Source organism: Arabidopsis thaliana, chromosome 4 (assembly GCF_000001735.4).
Source record: "Arabidopsis thaliana chromosome 4, partial sequence".
NCBI lineage: Eukaryota > Viridiplantae > Streptophyta > Magnoliopsida > Brassicales > Brassicaceae > Arabidopsis > Arabidopsis thaliana.
In genome coordinates, this window is record NC_003075.7 from 3417995 (window position 1) to 3445302 (window position 27308).

Consider the following 27308-nt stretch of genomic DNA (forward strand, 5'->3'; position numbering starts at 1 on the left):
GATTTGTCTTGTATAATCTTCAAAGTTTATCTTCAGATTTTATCAAAGTCAATAAAAATTAAAATTTCCGAAAAAAACTCCAACGTTGCTTGAATTTGTTTTCTTGTTAAAATCATATAATTAAATAAAAGGTGAATCAGGTGAATAACACTTTTGGGTAAAGTTAATAAATAAGTAAAAGTATAAACTGAAGAATGCAGAGACTAAACCAAAGTCAGAGAACCCATGAAGAAGACAGGTGAATAACACTTTTGGACTGGATTGCGTAATGACAACCCAGTCCTTCCCACAACTATTTCCTTCGTCTTCTACGCGCGTGAAGAAGACAGAGAACGAAGTGAAATACGTTGACGTGGCATCTGTTGAAAACAGTAAATATTTTCCCTAGCACCGCTTAAGAAAAGTCACATCATTAACATAGCCTGCGGTTTGTAAATATAATTTGAATAAAATACACTCCCCATAATATCACCAGAGAATATGCTCTACTTTTCTATTTATTGACAGTAAATGCTATACCTTTTACGCAGAGATCTAACCTGCAAAACAGAACATTATGGATCGTGGTGAAAATAATTCGGTAGTTCATACGATGAATCAAAAGAGAAAGGTACAAAACCATCGCTTTCCAGTTTCTGAATTTACTCTCTGGTGATTTAATTGACCAGTATAAACTTTACATGTTAAAGTACTGACTTTTTCTTTCGAATATAAAACTTACCATGATTGTAGATCTGGTAAACAACTTGTTAGGATTTACAAAAATTAAACCGTGAATCACGATTTTTGTTTTAGTCCGAAATTAATGTTTACACTAAAATTAATTGGAAAACTGTCATTATGGGTTGAGATTTATAATTACTTTTTATTATGTTCTTTGTAATACCTAATGACCTATTTCCTTACGCAATGTAGACGGCAGGACAAGATGAAGTATTGTTGGTGATTGGCGAGTGGGTCAGGGTTGATAATTTAGCCTGGCAGTTTGAACCTAAGACTGTCGAAGGAGCGTCCTTCATTCGCCTCAGGACCAACATGACGTACGGAGAGCTAGCTCAGAAGGTGAAAAATAAACTTGGCTTTCGTGGAAAAGACATTACAATCAAAATGGCATACCAATATCCAGAGTGGATGGCTATAGATTAAGGGAACGACTCTCCTCCTCAATAAATTAGTGAATAGTGATGTTACAATGTTCATTCAAATGAGGCGGCATATAGAGGAGGTGAATCTCTTTGTCACTGTCGTCCAACATACTATTCCAAGTTCTCATGTTGCTGTAGCTGACAAGAACTTCAATTCAGAGGACACTAACGAGTCAAATTATGACTCAGAGGAGGAACTTCACCAATTTGCATTTGATAGTGCCTTGGTTGGGCCTACTCAAGAGCAAACAGCTGCTACAACAGAGACAGAGCAACGACATAAAACCAGGCGGGAACTTTTCCCAAGAGGAGGCATCAATATTAGAGAGCTTGAAGACTGCATCCGACTGAAAAGCTCTGAATGTCCACCTACTGACAAAGAGAAAGGAATAATGGACCCAATTGGGAAGGCAGAGAATGCTAGTCCAAGTAGAGCCACTTTAACAAATAGCTCTAGCGATAGTGATGATGACTTGCTAATTGTTCCATTCACCATGCCACCTAATCCACCCGCTATCACCATTCGGGAAAATGGAGATATTGAAGGTGTAGATTCCTCAAGGGCAGCTGTGGGCACGCCTCCTGGTAATCATGTTTCTAATATTGCCAATGATGTGGAAGAAACTGAACTTCAGCGGGAGAACATTCTGTTTTGGGGGCGGGCACAAGAAGCATTAAACACAATACTCTCCGATTTCAGTGATGATGCTATACTTTTTGGTCGTGACGCCCCACCGGTCTTTAATGATAGAAAAGGTGAAGGTATAACTTGTTTTCCAGATCTACTAATAGATTTGTTTTGATGATTGGTTTTCAGAACTTGGAATTGGATTAAGTGTTAAAATAGATACCTTATGTTATACTATTCTATTTATGATCGTCGTGGACTATTTAACTTGCATACTAATTCATTTTGCTGAGAGATGTTCATTTTATTTCAGGTTTGGACTTTGCTTTCTTTGATGTTAAATATGAAGGAGACAAGCTGTATGTTGGCAGAGTCTATAAGTCGAAGACTGATTGCAAGATTAAGATAGCTATACACACCATCAACCACAAGTTCCACTCCAAATTTTGTGGTTTTGAAATGAATCTCAAAGACTTGTCCATGGCGTGTTTATGCACCTAAGGTAGATTTTTCTGACAGCTTTCAAGTGCGAAAGGCAAATCAGAGACACACATGAAAGATTGATCAAAGGCGTAGATACCACCATTTAGCAACAACTCAAGTCATAGGCGAACTTATGCAATCTCGTTTTCTTGGTATTAAACGTTGTCCAAATGTTGCTGTGATTAGGAAGTTCTTGCTTGACAACTATCATTTTAGTATATCCTACTAGAAAGCTTGGTGGGCTAGAGAGGTGATAATGGAGAAGTCTTTGGGATCTACGGCAGGCAATGGCAGGCAACTATGCACTGATTCCAGCTTACGCTGGACTCCTTTAGCAAGCAACCCATGTAGTTTGTGCTTTACAGAGTATGATGATGAGCCAAATGGTCCACGCCGTTTCAAATACTAATTCATCGCCTTCGCATCCTCCATTAAAGGGTATGCCTATATGCGCAAGGTCATTGTTGTTGATGGAACATCTATGAAGGGACAATATGGTGGTTGTCTCATATCAACATGTTGCCAAGATGGAAATTTTCAGATCTTCCCACTGGCTTTTGGTATCATTAACAGTGGCTCAACCTTATAGCTCCTATGGGAATGATAGCGCATATGAATGGTTTTTTCAGCGGCTCAGCATTATAGCTCCTGACAATCCGAATTTAATGTTTATATCAGACTGCCATGCAAGCATCTACACATGCTTGAGTAAGGTTAGACACTACAATGCCTCTAAGGTTGTTTCATATAGAATACAAATATCGAATTACTTAATCTCCGCCTAAGCTGGGTCTGTTTTGGTGGAGTAATGATTGATTTTTTTAATATTTGTTGAAGGTCTATACGCAAGCCACCCATGTTGCTTGTACGGTTCACCTTTGGCGCAATGTCAAACATCTATACAAGCCAAAAAGCCTCTGCCGACTAATGTCTTAAGGTGCACAAGCTTTTCATGTCACTGATTTCAATCGGATATTCCTGAAGATCCAAAAATTAAACCCAGGATGTGCTGCATATTTAGTTGATTTGGGTATGTGTGTTTCTCAGCTTACATATATTGATAGTAACGTGGCAAACTTGAAGTTGACTCCATAACCATGTATTTTGTAATTTGTATAGGTGTTCAGAATGGACCAATGTGTATTCAAAAGGTAGGCATTTCAATATTATGGATAGTAACATATGTGAGTCTTGGAACAACGTTATCACAGAGGCACGGGGAGTACCCGCTAATTTGCATGTTGGAGTACATAAGAACAATGTTGATGGATTGGTTTGCAACTAGAAGGGCTCAAGCTGAAGACTGCCCTACAACATTAGCTCCTAGAGTGCATGAAAGAGTTGAGGAAAACAATCAGGCTGCTATGTCAATGTCTGTTAAACCTATTTGCAACTTTGAATTCCAGGTCTAAGTTCGGACTAGGGAATGTTTAATTGTCATATTGGACGAGTCTACTTGTTTGTGCTTGGAATTGCAGGGTTTAGGGATCCCTTGTGCTCACGCAATAGCCAGTGCTGCTAGGCTTGGCGTCCATACAGATTCGTTAGAAGCAAACAAATATTTTAATGAGTTAGTGAAACTAAGTTACGATGAGAAAATCTATCATATTCACTGTGTTGCTTGAGAGGTCGCAACAGGAATTGCTTTAGGAACTACAGGCGAGCTGCATCCATCTTTTGTTCGTCGGCCACCAGGGAGACCAAGGAAGATACGGATATTGTTTCGTGGTGAATTCAAGGCTAGTTCCTAACGGTAAACAGTACAAAGTCCATTATAGTGGTTAAAAGCTAACAGCCTCTCTACTTTATATATGCAGCGAAACAGACCAAGGTCCCGACAGAGGTGTTCACGTTGTTGTGGTGTTGGCCACAACAAAACCTCCTACCCTAATGCTATATAAACCATCAACTAATGCTATGGGGTGTTAAAAGGTGTTATGAGGAAACTTTCTGGTTTGGGCATAATAATGGATGTTCCCGCATATGTTGCGGAAGCGGGTTTGTTTACTTCTACTAATGCAGGCTACAATACATTTTTCATAATAGTTTGGTATATCCGACTTTGGTGTATATCTTACTATTTTGATTGTTATGTACTCCCTGTCATCCGTGTATATTTGTGTTGGTATCTTTAATCCCGATGTAATTAAGTATGCCTTGTAACACCGCTTTTGAAATGTATATATATGAAACCTCGCAGTTTGTGTGAGTACCCTTCTTTGCTTCATATTCTGCTTCATCCATATTTTTCTTAATTACTATACAGTCAAAGAAACAAAATACTAAACCCTAATACTACCTTAGGAACCCAAGCAATGAGGAATCTAAAATTGTAGACACAAGGTTTGTTTTAACATCAGCATTGGGATAAACCATAACAAAACTAAACCCTTATACTGCCTCATGAACCCAATCAATCAGTTTTATTAAACGTTTGATGAAACTTAAGGAATAATACCATATGTTCATGAATGACATATACATAGTTTCAGTTTATGCTGTATGAGAATATAAAATTTCATTCCAACGCAAGATTCTATCTTTCAGCTACAGGTTTATGAATATTATGATTAAATAGGCAAACAAGCAAAGTGCATATGCATATAGGAGAAATAGTTTTATATGTTATACTATTATATTTCATAATAATTGTACTACTTGGAAACATATGCAAGTTCCAACTACAAAATGCCTGTAATTCAACAATGATTAGGGTGCTAAAATTATTTTTTATTAATTTCATGTTGTCAGTATGTAAGTCACTCTTTCTCGTTACAATTTTTATTAAACCAATCACGTTGTACACAATTAGTGAAACTCAAAAATGAAACACAAACATACCTAATGAAGAACAACTGCATTGTATGTTGGGTCTACTCATTGTCATTGGATCCAACCTCTGTGTTAGCATTCTCATGTTTACTCCATGCTTTCTAATAAGGTACGGGAGCATGATTGTTATGTCTTCTATGTACTTCTCCACCTGCTCGTCTTTCAACACTTCTCTTTTGCAGTCTAATACAAGCACTTCCCAATTCTTCAAATCTACGACAAGCCCAACCCAATGCTGCCTCTCGACCAGCATCGAGCAGTAGATGACATCAACCTCGTCAAAACATTTCGGGCACACCATGAATGGGACTCTTGTCAGCGTGGTGAAGTAAAAAGCACTTTTATCTGAAGCTCCACATAATTTTTTTTATTGGCGTCTTAGCTCTGGCAAGAAACTTGAATGTAGGAAATCAAAATGAAGTGGCTTATTTTTATCCAGCCGCATCTGTATGAACTTTTTATTAGCACACAGCATGTATACGACTATGCCTAAACAACAAGAAGTGAGACCACATTTTTAGCTACAATAGAAGACATATTTCATGTAGAACTTACTGATTCATCTAACAGTGTGTGGGCCTCTAAAATGGTTAGAAAGTCAGTATTTTTCTTTACATTGCCATCACCAAAGCATAAGACCTACATGGTAACATATAAAGTTTGCCTTAGGAGATAACACAACCAAGTTCTCATGAAAATATAGTCAGTGTAAAGACTTACACTCTTCTGTTGCTCATGCTTAGACTGTCCCTAATCCGGTTGCTGGACCACAAAACAACAACTTTTCTGGGGGATGTCTTCTTCTTCCCTCTTGGAAACCACCTGCTGATGTCATCCATAGTTTCTTGCGTTAGGCCCAATGAAAAAATAGGTCCCAGAATGTCTACTTCATCATCCAATTGCTCTATTGCAACGACATCCTGCAAACATATACAAATGTGCATAGTTCAGCGGACACATGTAGAACATATAATTTTACTATAAACATAACTATCAAGTCTTACAGGGTTGTGTGCATGCACTTCTTCTATGTTTCCAATCTGTCAATATCCAATAGTGAAAGTAAGTGGGTGTAATGCAACATAAAGAAGTGCTAGTGTAGGAAATCTACAGACATAAATAGTACTACCTTTGTGCTTGACACCTACTCATTCTCTTTAGCTCGTTTTAGTGGCGTAGTAGATTGGGAATCCATTTTAGAACTGGACTTTTTCCTCTGTCCTTTCTGACTAGAATCGTCACCGCCAACCTAATTCACATTACATTTATATGTCAATTATCCACAATACAACCAAATGAGTTAGAATATTTACCGTTGTCTCACCTCATTAATAATATCAGTTTTGCTACCTTTTGGCACATCTACTGCACTAGTTATGCCACAAGCACCCGGTACACTGTCACTTCCTCCAGTTAGCCCAATTTCAAGTTCAACCAGTAGGGAACCGCCATGCTTATTTCCTGGCTGGTCAGAATATCTTTGTTCCTAATGCATCAAATAAAATTGTAACATAAGTATAAGCTGTCCATAAAAATCAAATAGAACTTATATGTGCCTTAACTTGAAGACATATACTACAAATCAAGGTCACTTAACCTTTGTCGAGTAGCAATCCGCTACACATTTGCTGCATTCTCCTTTCTGAGCATGCTGTATATTTATCCCACTTACAGCTTCCCTAACAGATACAGCAAGCATTGCCACCAATTCTTTCTTATGCTTAACGAGTTCAGCATCAAAGTAGGCCTTCAATTCATCTTTGTTTGCTTGTTGAATCTTCAGAACGCGTTTTGAAAATTCATCAGCTGCCTCTTTGATCATTGCCTGCCTACTCCCATATCCAGCCGACTCCCTATAAGTGTTTTCCCTTTCGCCAGCAACCAGGACTTCATGCTGCGAATCTTCTCCATCATCAAAACTGAAATTATCTTTCTGTGTAACCGGCCGTATTCACCTCACCATCCAAGCAGTCTTCACCTTCACCGACTGCACCCTCTTCTCTCTCTTCCGTAGCAACACCAGGGACCTCAGCCTCCATCTCATCGTCACCATCACTTTTAGACAGATTCACAGCTTCATCTGCCATGCACTCATCTTCAGATGGTTGTTTAACATCAACAACGTCCATGTCACCACTCCAACTGTTATGCTCGAATGAGTGGTCCTCCATTATTAGGAGCAGCAGATGTGAAACTTCTTCATCATCCTCCTTACTAGAGAAAGATAAGTCGATCTCTCTTGCAAGGAGCTCTTCATTCAGTAGTGATGTGACTCGGTCCTAAAATAGAAGGATTAATGGAATAGTTAAGGCACTTACATACAACTTTAATACCAAAAACAAAGAAGAGTCTATTGAACTAAAATATTACCATTCCATTTTGGTCTATAGTGCGTGCATCATGCACATTGATATTCAAGCTCCTCCCCAAAACATACTGCACCAACTTCTCTATTGGAATTGGTGGGCCTAGTATGTTAAACACCGAGTCTGCCATGTATATGATCGCTGGACAACATGTCACTGTCACAAGAACTAACGCATGAGGGAACCCTTGTATGGGTGTTCTATCTTGTGCAAGTTCCTTGGTTGTTCTTTGTTTTGCACTTATAATTGTCAAAAGAAAAGAGGTTCTGCCCCAAGGATATTTAAGAAACGAATCAACATCTTTTACCATCTCTACATGGTCATGATTGATGATTGTTCACGCACATGTAGGGCTAAAAATGTCGTCCACTAGTAGCAGCAAAGCTAGGCAAAATCGAGTTAGAGGGTCTTTGTATTTCTTCCCCATAGTGAGCTTTCCTACAATCCATTTTCAAGTAGGTTTTCTCTCTTTCCCAAATAGTGACTTGTAGAACCTCGTCGGATTCTGAACCGCTTTCATCTTCCCTCTAGTTCTTGCATCTTTTTTGTTGAATCCAGATTTGTTGTAGTTAAGACCGGTTGCCAGTGCGAAATCATCAATGTAAAATCGAATTGGTTTCCCTACAAACACCCACCACATTTTGTACTTCTAATCTGTCACCACCTGCCTTGATAGAATATAATGCAAGAACATTATTGAAAACTGATTCGTCCCCATTTTCAAGAGACTTCCAAATTGTGAACCCTCCAACTGCTTCAAATGCTCTTGATCTAGAGCAGACTTGATGATCTCAATCCACCTAAGGGTAAAGTAGTTGTTTATCCGCTTTCGGCCTTCGGGTTCAACACCAAGCCGAAACAAACGCTCTGGCAACTCGACATCCCCCATTGAACAGATAGCCTGAAAATCAAATGAACAATCATCACTGATTTGCTGCATTTAAATACCCAAATTCAAAATATACAAAGCACATAATACAACTTGAAAAAAATAGTTCAATAGATGTCAATATATGTGGTTACCTGACACATGCAATATGTTCCCAGTTCTCATTAAGTTACATTCATAAAAAATGGATTACATACACAAAGGAGTAAACCCTAAAACTACCTTAACGGCAAACAATTGTTGTCTTCAACAACAAAAACACAAGTAATTAAACACACAAATAAATTTGGAATAACTTGGATTCCCGAAATACAGTTCCTCGAATCCGAGTTTATGAGATGCATTCCTATCAATAAAACTATTGATTAGTCTAAAAGACAAAATAGTACTATTAATACCTCCGACTGCCTGCCCGGATATAAGAGCAACCAAGTTTCTTGATGGAGCCCTTCGCTGCGACCAATTGGGACTGCAATTCGGTGGTTGTAGGGAAGAGGACACAAATATAAACAACTATGGTCCCTTCTATCAACCCAAACTGATGTAATCTCTATCTAATTAGCAAACCCCAAATGAAAAAGAGCAAACCCTAACATCGACTGAAATTGGATGGTTATATAGGTGCCGACAACAATTGTAGAAGCTTTGTGCTCTGAATTCCACAAATCGAAGCCTTTAACACCCACAATGCGAAACCCACAAGTTCAATTCGCTTAAACCCTAGACTCGCCACTCGTACTGCACACGACTATATCCCTCTTCAAAACTTTCCCGGGTTTCTCTTTTTCAGTTCCAGATTCTTCAGATTTGGGTATTGTAACTTCTCTGAATAAAAACCAGTATTTGAATTTTTACAAAGGCAGACAGAGAAGTTATCGATGGTTAACTCAGAATGAAGAAGCAACAGAGCGTGTGTTACACACATGGTTTACTTTGGCAATATTACATAAAGTTCAACAAATATCGGTTTTGATTGTTTGAAGTGTTATTTTTGCAAATATAAAATTTTTGTTGGTTAATATGCAAATTTCCCTTAGATAAATATAAGGATAATTTTTACTTTTGTTGGTATACATACGAAATTTTAAAAGATATGGCCTATATTAATAATTTCCTTTTCTTTTTGGATTTTTCCTTAATTTTTCCTTTTTCAATTATGCAACCTCAAAGGCATATGCCTTATTTTATTTTTCTTCTCCAACCACCATTAAAACTCACTTCAAAGTAATTTAATATTTTTTATATTCTTTAGATTAGCAATGTGAAAAACTTTATTAGATAAAACATTAGCTAATGAAATTGTAGTGGAATCTCAATTTGAATATTTGTTTATATTTGTTTTATTGTATACTTTTATTTTATTATTTATGCTTATTTAGCTAAGTCGACTTGTTTTATTAGTGTACTAAGATCTAACATTGATGATAATGATTGAGAAATGTTGAATTTGTAGCTTGAATGCAGAATTTTGTAGAAACATTTGGTGATCGAAGAATTGGGACAATTGACATAACTGGGTACAACTATGTAAATATTTACAGAGATACAATTGGTGCAACTAGAAAAATGGGTACAAATATGTTGATGGACTCCTACAAAAAAGTATAATTACAGACCGTTTTCTTTCTCTCTTCCATTTTCAGGTGATAATCTAAAAGACTTCAGTTTTACCCTTTACTTATAATGGATACGATTAATTTCCTTGTCGTATATGCACAAATTAAGTTTTGTTTTGTTATAACCAAATACAAGCCCTACAATTAAGATCTATTGCCTTAGCTAGATTTTAAAATTTTATTAAATATACAGAAATTTAAAACCAAATTAAAAGAAAACTTAAATAATGTATACACGACTATAATGAAACTACATAACAAGTTGTTTACAAAAATATCATATTTTCAAAATTAATGAAACTCTTATCACAAAATCCAACATTCATACACTAAAAACCTTATACTTTCATGGTTTTTATGTATATTTGAGTAAAAAGAATTAATTTTTTTAAATACTTGAATTTTGGTATGTAAATACATTGATACAAGGTAATGGTACTTTGATGAGGGAATACCATCGGTTCCACTCACAAAAAATATTTTAGTGTTGATAACAACTAGATTTACTAAATTTTTGATATTGTACAACTATGAGCAAAAATGTGCAACCGAGTATAACTATACAACTATGAGCAAATTTGTGAAATTATTTAATTAATGTTTTCAAAATACCGGCACCACATCAGATACTTCTCAGGGTTTTTAAGATATTTGTAATATTTTATTTATTTCTTCCCTTTATTTTTAGCTCAAAACTTCATAATAATTAAAAAATTTCAACAGTCATAGTTTTTTTGGTTATTTCTTTTTGATCAAAATACTTAGATGTAGTTGATTCATATTTTCTTTTAAATTCATACATAAACCCGGATACATAGTTGTACATGAGCGTATCAGTTGTACCTAAATACTTAGATTCATATATAACCTTAGAGACTAAAACCCAACCCTAATAATTGTTCCTAAAGGCAAAACACCAACACAATTGTATCTTAAACAATGCAATATTTAAATCACCAATCTGCTTCTCCTTTTCGAGAAATTTTTTTATCTATTACTTTACAGCCTACTTATAAATGGAATCTCCCCACAAAAAAAATACACAAAACTTTCATATAAAAAGTACAAGTCTTTGATAATAATTCCAATCAAAGCAAATCAAATTTGGCAAAAACATAATCAGATTTTTTTGATGATATAAGGAACAACAAGAGAAGGGTATGAACTATTAATATGAGATAACCAATATCTAGAGAACAAAAAGTCAATCTCATAACAAACAAAAAAAAATCCATTTAGACTGATTTGCTCTTTATCGTTTCTAAACTGTTTTCAATTAAAAAAGTTATGTTATAGTTATGACACAAGGTCATACAGTTTTAGAGAGTGAAAGGGAGAAGATTAAACATATATTTGGTTACAAACATATGAGAATATGAGCGAAAATTTATACTAAAAGAGGAAGAGATGAGGATTAGCCAACGATTCGACCACGACCTCTATGACAATTTTTTCCTCGTCCTCTAATCGTAGTCCATTCATTCTCTTGCAAATTTTGTGTAGGTTTGACCGTCGGACCACGCTAGATTATCAAGATAGATGCATTCATTAGGTCTTGATATTGTACAAATAGGATTATTGATAACAAGAAAGATGATGATATTGATCTCTTTTAAAAAATGATTGGGGAGAGTCGTGAAGAGAAGGAAAAAAAATTGATTTCAGAATTATAGGCTTAAAATCGATTTTGGGGATAAAAGATCTGAAAGTCATATAGGTTTAGATCCAACTGACTGGTTGGGTCGTAAATAAGTGAAAAGCCCTTGTCTTATTTGTCTTTTCCTATTTTCTAACTTAAAATAAACAAACAAACATCTTTTCTTAATAACGGCCTAAGTAGAGAATGATTGGAGGACATGGGACAGGAAGATTAAAATCCAGATGTATGAGAGACATTCTAGCCCACTTAATCAACAAGTACACGAGAGAGAAATGATCTCATAACTCCTTTTCTGCAAACAACAAATCTCTAAAGATTTTAGTGTCATTGAGTTGCCTAACGAAATCAACCTTGATAATACTTGGAAATTGGTGAATTACAAAACGAAATGTGAGATAGGGAAGAGGTCGCTGGAAATTGGGAGAGAATGAGCGTTACGATTTCTCATTAGAAAATAAAAAATGTTGATAATGGAAGTTTTTATTCACCGGTACCATTGGAACAGAAGAACTTGCTTTCACACTATACCAGCGGTTTGGGGAACAGCGTTGTATTACGATGGAGATGCAAAGTGATGAGATACAATGAGGAAGAATATAACGTGGCCAAGAGAGTTTTAGTTATTTTAACTAATTAGTGGGAATGTGTTAACTTGTCCACGTATCACGTTTCTTAGTAGTTACTAGTTTGCTTGTGTATTTAAACATCGTTTATTGCATAATCTAATATGAAGAGAAAAATTAAGTAACTTGTTCTAAAAGTCTTTGCAAACCAAAGTGTTCTTGTCCTTGTTCTTGATAGAGTAATCGTCTGGCCAGTCCCTTTTGTCGAAGGCAAAGCCAATAAATCCTCCTCAAAAAACATTTTTGTTTTAATTTTAAATCTAAAATTACGGATATTACTAATATATCCCCATCCGAACCTAATAATTACCCCTAAAATCATTGTTCGTTTCCGAACCAGAGCACCCGAACCACCTTTACTCTTAATTTGAAAATCAAAAAACATAAACCATAATATTTTCAGAAATTTCCGATCGAATTCATTCTTCATTTTCTAACCGTTATCGATTTCTCTTCCCCTATTTTCTTTAAATTCAATAGATCGATTGTTTCGTTCTTCTTCTTTCTTGTAACCACCATTATTTCCGTTATATTTCCGATTCGAATTCAGTCAATTCTTCTCGAATTTCAGTCGGATTTCTTAGAGATGCCGCTTGAGACGCGTGGAGGAGGTCAACGAAAAAGAAAGAGAGAAGTGCCGGCGAAGAACGAGAAAGATAAGATGCTGGCGAAGAAAGAGGAATTTAAGATGCCGGCGAAGAAAGAGAAAGAAAAGGTGTCGGCTGAGGAGAATTGCCCGGCTTGAGCGACTGCGACGGCGATGGACGCTACGGCTCCAACGACAGCGACAGACGCTACGGCTCCAACGACAGCGACAGACGCTACGGCTCCAAAGACGGCTCCAAGGACGGAGACCCCGATGCTTGAGGATGCTACGTTTTATGATGCTCTAAAGGAAATTACCGTTGAAGAAATTCAAGAGAATGTGCAAAGTGATGAGGTGCTGGATGAGAATGAAAGAGAAGAAGCAAGTGAAGAAGAATAATAAGGGAGTAGTAGCCGAACCTTGGGCTCCAATTCCGATTCAGAGGAAACGGAGACAAACGAGGACCTCGCGTGTGCTAATCCCGTGGAGGAGGAGGAGAGAGGAGAGGAGCTCCGAGAGAGACGAGGACGTCATAGTGAAAAAGTCTCTGGAGGAGAGGACCATAGACGAGGACATCTCAATGGAAAATGTGGTAAGTATTCCATTTTGTAATACCGCTTTAATTGGGTAATAATGCAATTGTGAACTATGGACAATACTAGTAACATTGAGAAATACTAAGTTGATATCTAGGTAATATTTGCGGATGTGGGTAATACTTTAGAGTAATACTTCAGTTGTGCATTGTGGATAGTACTAGTAACATTAGGAAATGCTATGTTGATATCTAGGTAATATTGGCGGATGTGGGTAATACTACAGAGTAATACTACAATTGTGATTTGTGGATAGTACTAGTAACATTGGGAAATACTACAGATATGTCCTGGTTTTAAATGATCTATAACATAATTTCAAAATGGTTTTTAGAGTCTTTCTAGTCTTTTTCGTATGTTTTGAGTCATTTCAGGTACACTTATGCATCTGGGAGCTATGGAGCATAATAAGGAATTTTGGAAGCTTTTCAGCAATGAAGATTATCAAAGACGTTTTTTCATGTGATGGTGTCGATCGACACCACACATATGTTGATCGACACCCTTATTTCGGCTGAGAGAATTTCTGTCTTCTGCCAAGTCTTTGAGAAGCCTTGAAGTTTTCCTTATTTGCAAAGTAGTCCCTACACGTTTTTAGACACGAATATACCTAATTATTTGGTCATTGTTAGACCTAAGTTTTGTTTTAGAGATTGAGATACATTTTGAGAGAAGAATCCAATCACTATAGAGAGGTTTCTGAACTCCTTTTACTTCTATTCTAATTCATCAATGCAAACTATTCAGATTATGATTTGTGTTTATGTTATCATGTCTAACTAATCACCTTGTTGGGTTTGGGGAGTTTCAATCGGGATTTAGATGAATTAGTAGATCGAAAACCTCTTAGGATTATTCTTAGATTTCTTCATCTTGATTATTCTTATAGCTAGTTTTAGATTGATCACCTAGAACTTGATATGAGATAATCGGTATGCCCACCATAGGTACTTGTTGTTTGAACTATTACAGATGAGCCTAGGCATTTAAGAAAGAATAGGTAGGCTCATAGAAGGGCTCTGGTTTAGATACTAGGTGAAATAATCAAGCTTGATAATAATGCATGCTTTAGTATAGGATTTCTCGGCTTCTCCGGTTATCTTAGCTCTAAGTATAGAGAGTCTCGCGGAACACCACCGGTTACTCTAAAATCATAGTTTGGGTTTGAGAGCGGTGCGATAACAATCCTAATATTAGCTAGATCTACAATTTATCTATCTCTCGAGACAATTCCTTAGACCCGACGCTTTAATCTACACCTTGTTTACTTGCTTATTTGTCTTTTACATTCATTTACTTTGTCTAGCTTATTTAAAAACATCATAAGTCTATTGTGTGAACATAGAGAACTCAGTGAAATTCGACCCTTAAGTGCTAACGACGATCTCTTATTTGAGGGAGTAAGCTTAAGGTAATTTGAGCTATATCAATTTTGGCGCCATTGCCGAAGTTCTCTTTTACTTCACCATTAGACTAGGTGTCATTTTAAGTCTAGATACTTCTTTTCTATCACCTATTCACGTGTTTCTTTATCTTTTGATATCTTGTGTTCCAGGTACATTGAGATTGAGAATCACGTTTCAATGGCAGACTTTCACGATAGTATCGATCGACACCATCAGAGTGTCGATCAACACACTCTGCAGAACGAGACAGCGACAATAGGCAACTTTAACAGAACTGATCATTTCTACACCAACCGATCAGCATTCAAGCTACCTCCATTTGAAAGAGAAGACTTTGCTATACACCCTGCCTTTTATGATCTGGTATGAAGAGGAAAGTTTAGAAGAGCTCCCGATGCATCCCCATTAGATCATTTGGAAGTCTTCGAAGACATAGTGTCCTCTATCAAAGCAGAAGGTGTACCAGCTGATTACCTTCTTTGCAAACTCTTGCCCCACTCTCTAGTGAGCAGAGGAACATCATGGTTGCGTCAACTAGAACCAGGTTCACTAACCAATTGGACTTATACAAAGAATGCATTCATATATCACTTCTTCGATGAATCCGTGACAAAGGCACTTCGTTTGCAAATCTCTTCGTTCACTCAGGCTCTAGTCGAGTCCCTTAGAGCAGCTTGGCTCCGTTTCAGGTCTTATTAGCGTGAATGTCCCCAACGTGGCTTCCAAGAGAGCCAACTCATCAATCTATTCTACAAAGGAATAGCCAAGCCATACCGGAGTCAACTCGATGTAGTAAGCTATTGTAACTTCATGACAAGAACCACTAGTGAAGCATTAAGAGAATCATGTTTCAGTAATCTTTGCTCCTATCCAAGCCACCACTCCACCCTCTTTAGACAGTCGGCTCGACTCCATGCTTGCGCAGATTCTTGCGGACCAAACAAAGTTCGTGGATGATTTTAATAGCAAGTACACAGATCTTAATGGGAAAATCAACAATCTGCAATCTCGTATCCCTGAGCCTTCTTCTACATCGGCATCTATCAATGCAGTCACACTATGTAGCGGAAAGCAGCTCAACCCAATACTTCAGCGCGAACGTTCAGCTGAACCTTCATCTTTTCTAAATGTAGAAAAAGACTCAGTGTCGATTGATACATCAGGGTGTCGATCGACACCAATTACTCTTGACGATTCTGTTATGCCTTTCTCGAGTGGAATCGACAATTTTGCGGAGGAGGAGGAAATTATTCCCGATGGTGTCGATCGACACCCAGCTCGTTTAGAAAATGTGCAACTTCTGACTGAAACCAAGTCAGCAAATCGGCGAATTCCTTTCCCCAAGAGTCCTAAAACGTTAAGACAAGCCTTAGATGATTTAAGATGCAAGACTATGATTGATAAGCTGATTGTTGAGATGCCTCTAGTTGAAGCTATTTATCTCTCTCCCACAATAAGAAGGTATGTCAAGACAATGGTCACTAAGAATTTGACGAATAAATGTAGTGTTATGATGATTTCAGAGCATGGTAGCGATATTCATGAACGAATTCCAAGATAGCTACCTGATCCTGGACCCTTTGTACTAAATGTTACCATCAACCACGATTCGGTTCTAGTGTGAATTTTGATGCCTCGTTCAGTTGCTATGCGTCTTGGGTACTCCAATCTTGAGCTTACCTTTATCACACTTGTGTTGGCAGATCATTGTTCCCGAATTCCAGATGGAATTCTTATCGATGTTCCCGTGATGATTGGAAAGAGCATGATTCCTATAGACTTTGTAGTCTTGCCTTATGAGAAAGAACCTAAGGATCCATTAATCCTTGGGAAGATCCTTCTTGCACACAGCTGGAGTAATTATAGATGTTCGACAAGGAAGGATATGGTTGAATGTTGGCGATCTTACTATGCAGTTCGATATGAACACTTTGGTCAAAAAACCGATCATAGAAGGGAAAACTTTCTTGGTAGTGGAATTAGAAGACCCACTAGAGCGAGTTTTGGTCTCTTCCATAGAAGATAGTGCAGATTTGGACAGTGAATCTTCTACATATACCGAACATATGATGCAACTTACAGTTAAAGAAGCTCTTCCATCTTTGACTCCAACGCCGACTACTAATCGAGATTGGGATCCAGCAAAGGCTCCTAAAATCGATTTGAAACCACTTCCAGCAGAGCTAAGGTACGCTTTTCTTGGTGAAAATTCTACTTATCCTGTTATACTGAATGCTTCCCTTAATCCCGCAGAGCTCACCTTATTGCTAAGCAAGCTGCGCATTCATCGTAAAGCTCTTAGCTATTCTCTTGATGACATTAAAGGTATATCTTTGGATGTATGCATGCATAGGATCCACCTTGAGGATGAGTCTAAGTCTTCAGTTGAACATCAGAGGAGACTGAATCAGAATCTGAAAGAAGTGGTTAAGAAAGAGATTATGAAGCTGTTGGAAGCAGGGATTATCTATCCGATTTCAGATAGCAGTTGGGTTAATCCAGTTCATGTAGTTCCTAAGAAAGGAGGAGTTACAATAGTCAAGAACGAGGAAGACGAGATGATTCATACTCGGACAATCACATGCCATCGGATGTGCATCGATTACTGAAAGTTGAATGCTGCCACCAGGAAAGACCATTTCTCCGTACCATTTATCGATCAGATGTTGGAAAGGTTAGCAAATCATAAGTACTATTTCTTTCTTGATGGATACTCAGGATTCTTTCAGATCCCGATTCATCCAGACGACCAGGAGAAAACGACTTTCACCTGCCCCTATGGTACATTTGCTTATCGGAGAATGCCCTTTGGTCTTTGTAATGCTCCAACAACATTTCAGATAGGTATGATGTCTATCTTCACAAACATGATTGAGGATATCATGGAGGTCTTCATGGATGAGTTTTTTCAGTTTATGGATCATCGTTTGAGGATAGTTTAGAGAATCTCTGCAAAGTGTTAGCAAGATGTGAGGAGAAACATCTGGTTTTCAATTGGGAGAAATGTCACTTTATGGTGCAGGATGGGATAGTTCTTGGTCACAAGATTTCTGAGCATGGTATAGAAGTCGATAGAGCTAAGATCGAAGTTATGACAAGTCTTCAAGCACCCGATAATGTTAAAGCAGTTAGGAGTTTCTTTGGACATGCTTGTTTCTATAGAAGATTCATCAAAGACTTCAGCAAAATCGCAAGACCACTGACTGCTCTACTCTGTAAAGAAGTCAAAATTCGAGTTTACACAAGAGTGTCATGATGCCTTTCAGCAGATAAAACAAGCCTTGATAAGCGCACCAATTGTTCAACCACCAGACTGGGATCTACGTTTTGAGGTAATGTGTGATGCTAGTGATTCTGCAGTTGGGGCTGTTCTAGGAAAGAGGAAGGATAAGAAACTTCATGCCATCTACTATGCAAGTAGGACACTTGATTATGCTCAAAGGAATAATGCAACTACAGAAAAGGAGTTGTTAGCAGTGGTGTTTGCTTTCGAGAAATTCAGATCTTATCTTGTTGGATCCAAGGTTATTGTTCACACAGATCATGCTGCCTTGAAGTATTTGATGCAAAAGAAAGATGCTAAGCCAAGACTTTTGAGATGGCTTTTGCTTCTTCAGGAATTTGACATCGATGTTAGAGATAAGAAAGGAGTTGATTATGGTGTAGGAGATCATTTGTCATGCATTAGTATCGATGATGTTGTCCCTATTAACGATTTCTTGCCTGAGGAGAACATATACATGATTGATACAACTGAAGAAGATGAATGCAAATGTGATGAGTTGCAGAATCGAGCTTCAGTGTCGATCGACACTCCTTCTATGTCGATTAACACTCACATTTCAGAGGAAGTTTATATTCGCAGTTGCGCGATGGTGTCGATCGACATCACTGAAACTGTCGATCGACACTCTCCTGAATCGACACAGAATTGGTCACCAATTGAGAATTGCGCCACCACAGCGGTCGAGAAGGACTACCCATGGTATGTTGACATCGTTAATTACCTAGCTGCAGATTTGGAACCGGATAATTTAACAGATTACAACAAGAAGAGATTCCTAGGAGAGATTATGCGATATTATTGGGATGAACCTTATCTCTATAAGCATTGTTCTGATGGAGTTTATAGGAGATGCATTGCTGCGACAGAGGTTCCTGATATACTATCGCATTATCACAGCCCTAGATATGGTGGTCATTTTCCAACCTTCAAGACAGTATCCAAAGTTCATATCGCAGTGTGATCCTTGTCAGAGAAGGGGAAAGATCAGCAATCGTAATGAGATGCCTCAGAAATTTATCCTCGAAGTTGAAGTCTTCGATTGTTGGGGTATAGATTTCATGGGACCCTTCCCACCATCAAACAAGAATCTCTACATCCTTGTCGCAGTCGATTATGTCTCCAAGTGGGTAGAGGCTATAGCTAGCCCGAAGAACGATTCAGCAGTGTCATGAAACTCTTCAAGTCTATCATATTTCCTCGTTTTTGAGTGCCACGCATAGTCATCACGGACGGAGGTAAGCATTTCATTAACAAGATTCTTGCAAAATTGCTTTTTCAGTATGGAGTTCAGCATCGAGTTGCTACTCCCTACCATCCACAAACGAGTGGTCAAGTTGAAATTTCCAACAAGTAGATCAAAGAGATTCTTGAGAAAACAATGGGTAAAGCCAAAAAGGAGTGGTCTTACAAGTTAGATGAACCATTACGGGCTTGCAGAACAACTTTCAAAACCCTGCTTGGGATCACACCTTTTCATCTACTCTATGGTAAAGCTTGTCATCTTACAATGGTATTAGAACACAAAGCAGCTTGGGCAGTCAAGATGATGAATTTCGACATCAAATCAGTTGCAGAAAGGAGACTTTTTCAGTTGAATGAGCTTGATGAAATACGAATTCATCCGTATGACAACCCAAAGCTCTACAAGGAATGCACAAAGGCTTACCACGACAAGAAGATCCTCACTCGAACCTTTGAGCCTAATGACCAGGCACTTGTTTATGATTCTAGATTGACATTGTTTCCTGGAAAATTGTCTTCTCGTTTGTCAGGTCCCTACATAGTCCACTCGGTTAGGCCATATGGAACCGTCGTTATTACAGACAACACTGGAAGATTATTTGTTGTGAATGGACAGCGAGTCAAACACTACTGGGCTGAAGATTAGCCTTTGGATCTTCAGGACCAATGAAACGCCCGCGATCCTCAATAGGATCGTTGGCTAGGACTTGGTCCGAGAGAAGAAGGTGGAGTCTCGGACAAGTGAGAAGGAGCTGGCCATAAGCTCGGACAAAGGGGAAATCATGCAGGCTAAGCTAGGATCGTAAAGAAATCAGCAAGGTCAGCTCGCCCAAAGCTCAAGCTCAGCTGGAAGGAGTGACGGTTACTCAGGTCGAGTGACGGTTGAGCTCGAGGTAGCTGGATGAGTAACGGATGAGCTCGAGGTAGCTGGACGAGTGACGGACTAGCTGGGCGGTTATGGGCGCAGAGATACAACTCTTCGGAAAGGTGCAACTCTTCGGAAGGACGCAACTCTTCGGAAAGGTGCAACTCTTTGGAAAGGTGCAAGGAACGGATGTGTTGACACACCGAAAACACAAGAAACTCACCATTAAAACTCTCTCCCTCTTGGGAGAATAAATAGTCTTAGGATTCGGTAGCCGGGCTGTGGCCGGCAATAAAGAAGGAGGGTCGGATCGACCTAACCTCGAGAAGGAAGGTAAGGGATCCTAGACTTTGAGTCTAAGGGTTCTAGGATGTGAGTTAGTAGTCGGATCCTTGAAAGGATCGACTAGAGGGCTGGGTAGTATCCGGGTCATGTGCATCCTACACAAGACTAGGTCCGGGTAGGGATCGGCTGAGGCGGGGACGCGGCTCGGCGGAGGACCGGCGGATCTTAACTGACCTGCCGAGAATCGGCCGGGCTGATGCGCGATCTTCCCCTCTTTGAATTCTCTCCACGGATCCGAGTAGTGTATGGCATATACAGCATTGCATGGACTTGCATATGATTAAGTAAATGAGATTACTTATGGCTCTATGACTTTCAGGAACGAATGGTGATCGTGGGAACGACTTGGCTTAGGCGCGAGAGACTCAAGGCCGGGATGATGGGTGGTGATAGTTCGGATAGTCTAGGGATCGATTACATGACTTGTAATAGCTTATATGCAAACTCATAGGTTGTATCGAATCCTTTGCTTAATCAATAAAGTATCCGATTGTTTGTTTACTCTATTCGTCTCATATATTGAATCACGAAATCATATGGAACGGATTAGACTAGGAAAGAACCTCATAAACGGTTAGGGCCGAGTCACTTAGTGGCTTGGGTCGAGAGAACTCGTCCGGACTTTAGGCAGTCCGGATCGGGGCCTTTCAACCCACCTGTTGATTAAACAACTGCAGAGTCAAGCTATTGACTATAAACAAGTGCTAAGTGGGATTTTAGCTTAGGATTTTTGGTTTTATAGGATTCTATTCACAAAAAAAAAAAAAATCGTTTCCACCAAACGCGATGGGGTCGATCAACACCATCGGATTGTCGATCGACACCCTCATTTTCAGGTAAGTCGATTTAACCTAAACTTTATCTTCTTCATTTCAGTTTTTTTTCAAACCGCCGAAATCACTCTTTTCTCTCTAGATTCTCGGATTCTTCACCGATTCTTGTGATTTTAGGCTCTAATCTCATTAGAATTTCATCCTACATCTACCCCAAGTGTCAATTTAATCAATCTGCAACATGGCTGAGCAGAAAAAGAAGACAAGGAAGAGCGTTCCTCCACCTTCCTCCTCCGGCGCTCATCCTCGCCGGAACTTCTCCACCACCGCTGGCCTCCGCCCTTCACAACTGGAACCACCAGCTGTAGCGCCTCAACCTCCCATCTATCGATTTCCATGGCCAAAGCCACCAAATGAGAAAATTCCTTCTCAAAGAGTTTGGGAAAAGGATGTCAACAGAGAATTCACTAAAGGTGACTATATCAATCGCCTTTTTTCTCCAGATTGGGATGATTATGATACTCTGTTCTATAATGCCTGGATGAGTGTAGAAATTTTGACTACTCGGGTTGCGAATTTCGGTTTGATGTAGTGTTTGCAGATAGAGAAATCTTGTTTAGGACTGCTAGATGATGTAGGTTTGGGAACCATCTGTTGTAGGCAGTACGATTTGTATCCTGAGCTAGTTAGACAAATCATGGCTTCTGTTAGGGTCTACTATGTGAATGACAGGAAACGCAATGCTCAGGAAGGAGCTCTTATCTTCTTCATCCGCGGTGTTAGATATAGTCTACCACTGAGAGAGAGTTGTGTGACATCTATAGTTTTGACAATGATCTCACTGGAGTTGCACTGCCTGGACAGTTTAAGGATGCTCAGGTTTTCTGGAGCCGGTTTGGTAATGGAACTTATGATTCCAAGGACGCAGTACACTCAAAGATTCGTCACCCTGTTCTACGATATTTGGTTAGGCTGATTAGTAGCACATTGTTGTGCAAGATGGAGCCTGGCAAGATGAGACTTTCTGAGCTGTTGTTGCTCTATCATGCTGTTCATGATTTCTTTTCTGATAGTTTGGGATTTGAGGAGGTTGACCGCGATGTCAACTTTGGCGCTGTATTTGCTCATCACTTGGTCTCAGTCAAGACCAAGCCCTTTACAGGTAAAGGGAAGAAATCTGAGAGAGTTGGCAGTCTTCTTACTCCTAAATTTGGGCACTTTCGCAATAACTTTGAGGGAGAAGAGGTCAAAACCACGAGATTCACTATGGATGGTAGTTATCTTAAGAACTCTCACTGGCTGAAAGGCAACTTCCTTTGGTGTTTCAAAGGTGAGACAAGGTACCATATGATTCAGTTACCTTTCCCTGCACTTACAGAGATTACATGAGACCATGAGGAAATTGGTTTTTATTCCCATCCTTCCCTTCTACAATCCGCGCCACGCTCTAGGAGACAGAGAGGTTCAGCTTCAGGATCCGCACTTACTCAGACCGAGGATGAGTTCATCGACCCTGCTGGGGGTCCTCGAGTTGGCTATTCCTCTTCAACTCTCCCATATCAGCTGCCTTCTCCTCTTCCTATCCCGATAGAGCCACATGTCTTTCAGCACTATGTCGTCGACAGTTTCAAAAGCGTCTAGAACGCCATAGCTACACTCTCTCACTCCGGTTGTGTTGCTCCCACTCATCATCGTCGTCGCTCTCCCGCACCCACCTCCGGCTCAGAGCATGATGACTAGCCATCCTCCCTATCTTGCTTTGTTTTCTAACTTTGTTTTTGCTTTATTTCAGACTATTTGTTATTTGTTTTGGAACTTGTTGCACTTATTTTTCTATGCTTTGTTGGAACTATTGATGTGTGTTTTAGTGATTTAACAGTCTATCTGGATGATCCATGTGAAAACACTAACCAAAGCTCTACAACAATGAGCTGAATTCGCAAAGCTATGCAAAAACGACCACAGTGTCGATAGACACCACCCTGGTATCGATCGTCAGGTGGCAACTCACGTTTCTCTAACCTTTAAGTTTTGATTATTTTTCTTTCAATTCCTCTAGCTTAATAATTCTGGGGACAATGTTATTTAAGTATGGGGGAGTCAGTTACTAACTTCATCTTTTCTTTTTTAATGAGTCAGTTGTGTCATTCTAACTTAGATAGTTGTTTTATTGAGTCAAAACTTTTGTCTAAAATTATGATCTATCTCTCGATTTACTGCCTGGATTGCTTAAGTACTGCAGATTCAAATCAATATGACTAATGGAAAATCCATAAAGCCAACCAACAAACTTAAGGACGTCTATTCCCAACATAATCCACAGAGGCTGGAGCTAATCTCACTGCTCTTCCTTTTACCTCATCAAAACGGTTAGTGTTCGTGGGATTTGACTCCTTGTTCATACCTGATAAGTTGACAAATGTGATAAAAAGAAAGTATTCCTCTCCCCTTATAAAAAAAAATATGAGAGATTGATAGGATTTTTGGATAGTGTATAGGGGTAGGAATGTTTCCTATGACCCCATTATTATACATTATTTGGAATGATCAATGACAAAGGTTGGAAAAATGCCGAGGTGTCAATCCAGTATGCGAGTTCCCCTTTGTTTACTCTCTTAAAATAATAAGTCTGGGGAGAGAAAGAATACCAAAAAAAAGAGAATGAATGGTCGATTTGTTATGGTATAGTACAGGAATGAGTCTAGAAGGTTCTTAAACATTAACTTGATTGATGAGACCGAGCGATGATAGCCTAGTGGATATAGTTGAGTGCTTTGGTATGGAATCTAGGATGTTGTGTGGGCTAGCAGAGAATAACATGGTACTTGGGATTTGATTAGAACTGTTTCGTGCATGGATTTGGTTTGTATGATCAAGGTAATAAGCTAGAGAAATTGGAAAACCTCTTTCACAGATTTAACCTTTTGTTTTGCTTGAGGGCAAGGAAAGGCTAAATCTGGGGGAGTTGATATGTCCTGGTTTTTACTGATTTATAACATTATTTTTAGAATGGTTTTTAGAGTCATTCTAGTCTTTTTCGTATGTTTTGAGTCATTTCAGGTACACTTACGCATGTGGGAGCTATGGAGCATAATACGGAATTTTGGAAGCTTTTCAGCAATGAAGATTATCAAAGACGTTTTTTCACGCGATGGTGTCGATCGACACTACACATATGTCGATCGACACCCTTATTCGGCTAAGGGAATTTCTGTCTTCTGTGAAGTCTTTGAGAAGCCCTGAAGTTTTCCATCTTTGCAAAGTAGTCCCTGCACGTTTTTAGACACGAATATACCTAATTATTTGGTAATTGTTAGACCTAAGTTTTGTTTTAGTGATTGAGATACATTTTGAAGGAAGAATCCAATCACTGTAGAGAGGATTCTGAACTCCTTTTCCTTCTATTCTAATTCATCAATGCAAACTATTCAGATTATGATTTGTGTTTCTTTTATCATGTCTGAGTAATCACCTTGTTGGGTTTAGGGAGTCTTAATAGGGATTTAGATGGATTAGTAGATCGAAAATTCCTTAGGATTATTCTTAGAGTTCTTCATCTTCATTATTCTTATTGCTAGTTTTACATTGATTACCTAGAACTTGATATTAAATAATAGGTATGCCCACCATAGGTACTTATTGTTTGAACTATTATAGATGAGCCTAGGCATTTAAGAAAGAACATGTAGGCTCATAGAAGGGCAGAACAGGTGTAGGATTTCTCGGCTTCTCCGGTTATCTTAGCTCTAAGTATAGAGAGTTTCGCAGAACACCACCGGTTACTGTAAAATCATAGTTTTAGTTTGAGAACGGTGCGATAACAATCCTAATATTAGCTAGATCTACAATATATCTATTTCCCGAGACAATTTCTTAGACCCGTTTACTTGCTTATTTTTCTTTTACATTCATTTACTTTGTCTAGTTTATTTAAAAACATCATAAGTCTATCGTGTGAACATAGAGAGCTCAGTGAAATTTGACCCTTAAGTGCTAACGACGATTTCTTATTTGAGAGAGTAAGCTTAAGGCAATTTGAGCTATACAACTACGTAGTAAAATTGGCGGATGTGGGTAATACTGGTAGAATAGGAGAATACATTTGAGAAATATAGAGTAATACTATGGCAGTACTATTAACAATTGAGTGATATATGAATGAATATTTGTTTGTTTCATGATATGGAGGAAGCGATGGCAATGCAACCACTCGGTATGTACTTCCCGGCTTCGGGGTATACCAAGAAGATAAAGTTATCGACGAGGTGTTATATCTCGGAAGTGTTGAAGACCTTCGATGACTTGAAACATGCTCTAACGGATAGTGAGAAGAATTACTTTAAGGAGCATCTGAGTTTCAAGCACATCTACCACCTGCCATCCGGATATACCCACAAGCTAATGGGGATGTGGATGCTTCTTCTTCGAACGACATCTATTGAGAAGAAGAAGGAGGTTTGGTTCGTTGTTAATGGAATTCCCATCCGCTTTGGTATTAGGGAGCATGCTTTGATCTCTGGTTTTAACTACAAGCCTTATCCAGCTAATTATCAGAGTGCTGATAGTAAAACTTCGCGAACAAGTACTTCAAACCGGGATAATTAGACGAAAAGACGTGAGAACCAAGCTTAGTGAGATGGAACCGGCTAGATCTAAGGATAGGTTGCAGATGGCGGTTCTCTATTTTTAAACAAGCATCATTGTCGTGCTTACTAAAATCGGGGAAAGGGCTAGTCCAATTGATGATTTCTATCTCAGGGCTGCAAGTGATCTTACGTTTTGTAAGACGTTTCCTTTGAGTTCATGTTAAAATCGATCTCACACACATTAAAACATTTTAATGGTGTCGTGTCGAACACTCAGTCACCATGTCCTGTTCCCGATTTCTGTATGCCGCTTGAGGTAAGTATAATGTTTTATCATTGTTACATTTTCGTACTAATTGAAGCTAACAATTAAATTTGCATGTATTTTGTCTAGTTTTTAGCATTTGAAGTCATTCCCTCACTTAGGAAAAGATTCATAGAAGAAAAAGAGGGTGTAGATGCCGGCTGTCCAAGGATGTGCAGGGTGAATTTCAAAAGGACCGAGATGAAAGGGTTTACCCTTGAGCAAATTAACAATGTACTGGGTACAACAGATGTTAGTATTTTCTAATATTCCTAGAGCAAATATGATTTTATTTATTTCTAATATTCTTGGTCAAAGGGCGTGAAATTAGATTTGAAGAGGTGTACAACGAGGATGTGCAGGCCCGAATGGAAGCCCCAACAGAAGAGGAAGTTCCTGCAGCTGTTAGAACGGGACACCCGCAGTTAGTTGATGTAATGGAGAAGCTTGATAGCATCAATGACAAGAAGAATGAAGCTTTTTTGGCGCTTGCAGATATGGAAAAAAAACATGCAACGTTCGAAGCTTTTATGAATGAGATGAAAGATAAGGTAAATATAGGTTATACCGGATATACTGTACCATAATTGGTAATACCGCGTAATACTAGGGTATAACTAAATTTTTTTTTTGCAGATGTCTCCGGACCCACCAAACCCACCAGAGGAGGATGATGCAACATCCAAGGACAAGCCTGCTGCTCCTGTTTTTACCAAGCAAGTGACCCATTTAACCCGTGCAAGTTCTAGTTTAATGTGAAAGCTATTCATGTAACTTCTCCGGATTTGTATTTTGATTTCTTGTACTTTGACTTTGTTTTCAGATTTTCCAAGTACTTGTATACTATGATTGGATTTATTAATGTATTAGGATGTTCTATGATTGATATTGATTTTTACTGAAATACTGAAAATACTTAGTAATACTACATTAAGAGAAATCGAAGAAATACCTCGTGTTACTACGACTAAAAGATATACTGGAAATACAACATGCTATTACTACTAAGAGAAAGACTTGAAATATCAAACAAAACAAACTTGGTATTACGAAACAAATAGAAGTCTTACAATGGAA

The 27308-nt window shown here is 38.6% G+C and overlaps 4 pseudogenes across 4 annotated transcripts; 3 read left to right on the top strand and 1 right to left on the bottom strand.

Moving 5' to 3' along the window:
- Positions 1–268: 268 nt before the first annotated feature.
- On the top strand, positions 269–4003 carry AT4G06548 (annotated as a pseudogene; the record flags this gene model as incomplete). Its single annotated transcript has 1 exon — positions 269–4003.
- An 875-nt stretch (positions 4004–4878) lies between these two features.
- On the bottom strand, positions 4879–8343 carry AT4G06549 (annotated as a pseudogene; the record flags this gene model as incomplete). Its single annotated transcript has 1 exon — positions 4879–8343.
- A 6766-nt stretch (positions 8344–15109) lies between these two features.
- On the top strand, positions 15110–20966 carry AT4G06550 (annotated as a pseudogene; the record flags this gene model as incomplete). The annotated part of the gene is made up of 1 exon: positions 15110–20966.
- A 4569-nt stretch (positions 20967–25535) lies between these two features.
- AT4G06551 lies at positions 25536–27113 on the top strand (annotated as a pseudogene; the record flags this gene model as incomplete). Its single annotated transcript has 1 exon — positions 25536–27113.
- Between the last annotated feature and the right edge of the window lie 195 nt (positions 27114–27308).